General features: G+C 47.2%; 1 non-coding gene across 1 annotated transcript in view; it reads right to left on the minus strand.

Annotated features, from left to right (window-relative positions):
* Positions 1-1,175, minus strand: part of LOC134228299 (large subunit ribosomal RNA) — a 4,470-nt gene extending 3,295 nt beyond the window's left edge. The window contains exon 1 of the ribosomal RNA XR_009983945.1: positions 1-1,175. This exon is cut by the window's left edge and continues 3,295 nt beyond it. This is a non-coding gene — a ribosomal RNA (large subunit ribosomal RNA).
* Between the last annotated feature and the right edge of the window lie 1,162 nt (positions 1,176-2,337).

The following is a 2,337-nucleotide window of genomic DNA, read 5'->3' on the forward strand; positions in this document are numbered from 1 at the left end:
GGTTCGATTGGTCTTTCGCCCATCTGCACAATTCTGACAATCGATTTGCACGTCAGAACTGCTTCGGACATACCTAAGGGTTCCCCTGACTTCAACCTGATCAGGCATAGTTCACCATCTTTCGGGTCACATCCTGCGCACTCGCGGTATGTTGTGGCACGGTGCCGGCGGTGTGGCACGATGAACGCACCACCCCGGAACGGCCCCGCATGCCGGGTACAACACCCGGGGATGGAGGGACGAGCAGAGAGCCGCGCCCGTAATCCCGCAGAACAAGGCAAGTTATGTTTTCTGCGCCTTTGGTGCTCAAGGAGACACGACCATTGGCTCGCGCGCAAGATAGACTTCTTGGTCCGTGTTTCAAGACGGGTCCCGGAGGTACCTCGATTCTTTCACTGCCGATCGACGGTCCGCGGTGCCGTGTAAAGGCACCGCGTCGTACTCGTGGGAATCCATCACGCGCCCGACTGCACACCACGTGCAGTAAGCCCCACCTCGCGGCACAGGCCTTCGGAACTGAGCGTCGCTACTGTGGGGCAAGCAACCGGGGGAAGCACCAGGGGGCAACTGTCGGGCGACCTGCGCGTCCCAGTGGAACGCGAAAGCTGTTTCGTAATGGATCGCAGTGTCCTCGTGCGCGGGAGAGACAAGTGCCCTGCGGCGCCGGCCCTCGTTGTTTGGATGGGAAGGCCAGCCCCGCAGGTGAATGTCTCCGCTCGGATAATCGAGTTCAACGGGCTTGAGCCCTAGGCAGTTTCACGTACTTTTGACTCTCTATTCAGAGTGCTTTTCAACTTTCCCTCACGGTACTTGTTCGCTATCGGTCTCGTGGTGATATTTAGCTTTAGAAGGAGTTTACCTCCCACTTTGTGCTGCACTATCAAGCAACACGACTCCATGGAGCGTCCTTCTACCGTCGGTGCGCCGCTCTACGGGCCTATCACCCTCTCTGGGAGTAAAAGCCACATTCTAGTTGAACTTGAACCAGCGACCGGTTACGGCAGATAACGAACGCTCCAGTACAATGAACCGGGTGGACGCGCAACAGTGCGTCACCCCTGCGTGCTGAGCTCTTCCCGTTTCGCTCGCAGCTACTCAGGGAATCCTGGTTAGTTTTCTTTCCTCCCTTATTAATATGCTTAAATTTAGGGGTAGTCACACATTATTTGAGGCCTACATAGGAGGATCTACATCTGGGATGATGGAATACAACAACAACGACACACACACACACACACACAGGGCCATGATGATGGTGGTGATGTGGTCGTATGATATGGGATGTATTCATCAACCGCGGCGGCCCGGCGAACACTGGGCGCCGCGTCTGACTATCTTGAACGTTTTACTGTTTTACTACCAAACCGGGGGTGGTGGTTGTGGTGGTGGCGGTTAGGAAAACGTCACTACGCGTACACGCGGGGCGTGCACAGTTGAATGGATAAATATAGGCACTCAAAAATGTGTACATCGTACTGTAGTACGGTGTGCAATATGCGTTCAACGTGTCGGTTGGAATCTCGAGAAATCTTGATTTGAAGTTTTTAATTAAGAAATTTCAAAAGAATCTATATTTTAATTCAATAATATCCCCAAAATACCTTCAAAGCCGTCCAAAAAGTGGTCCAAGTTGTTTTCAACCAGTTTGCATTTGTTGCCTTATTACAATTATGAATTTTTACAACTGATTAAGCTCACCAAACTGACTTAGGTATGTTTTTTGTATGGCTTGAAGCCATGTATCTTCAAGTATGCTACCTCTCGTTCAGAACCATTCATGAATTCACGTGCAGGCTGTAGATTCTTTGTTGAATGCCATTCAGATTAAAGTTTGTATTTTTTTATTGTATTCACAAATGTAATCGAGCATCAGAAGTAAAGATTGTAGTACGGAACAAATTGATGAAAAAACAACAGCTTAAAGATTTGTTTAAAGTAGTGTAGCTGTTAAGCATTATACATATAACAGGTTAGATCTTCGTCAGATGCTGTAACAATTGAATTGACGGAGCTTTGTTATATTCTGAGATTTCCCCGCACAAGGATCATCGGACTGGTAATAACTCCAAAGTTGGCGGTAAGGAAAAGTTACGATTTTCAAGAGTGAGCTCGGCATATAGAATGAGATCTCGAGAACCAAGAAAAACATCAGGAAAAATGCACAAGAGTAAGAAAAAAATTACAAGCTTTGTACATATTCTTTTGGGTTTTCGGTTACGACGAAGATAAAATAATAAATTTTTGAACTTTTAAAAACACTTTAATATAGAAACAAAATGAACCTTTGCTTATCTCCGTCACTACACATCTAGTTCGGAATTGTTAATACGATTTTAA

The sequence above is a fragment of the Armigeres subalbatus genome, chromosome 3 (genome assembly GCF_024139115.2).
Source record: "Armigeres subalbatus isolate Guangzhou_Male chromosome 3, GZ_Asu_2, whole genome shotgun sequence".
In the NCBI taxonomy this organism is placed as follows: Eukaryota; Metazoa; Arthropoda; class Insecta; order Diptera; family Culicidae; genus Armigeres; species Armigeres subalbatus.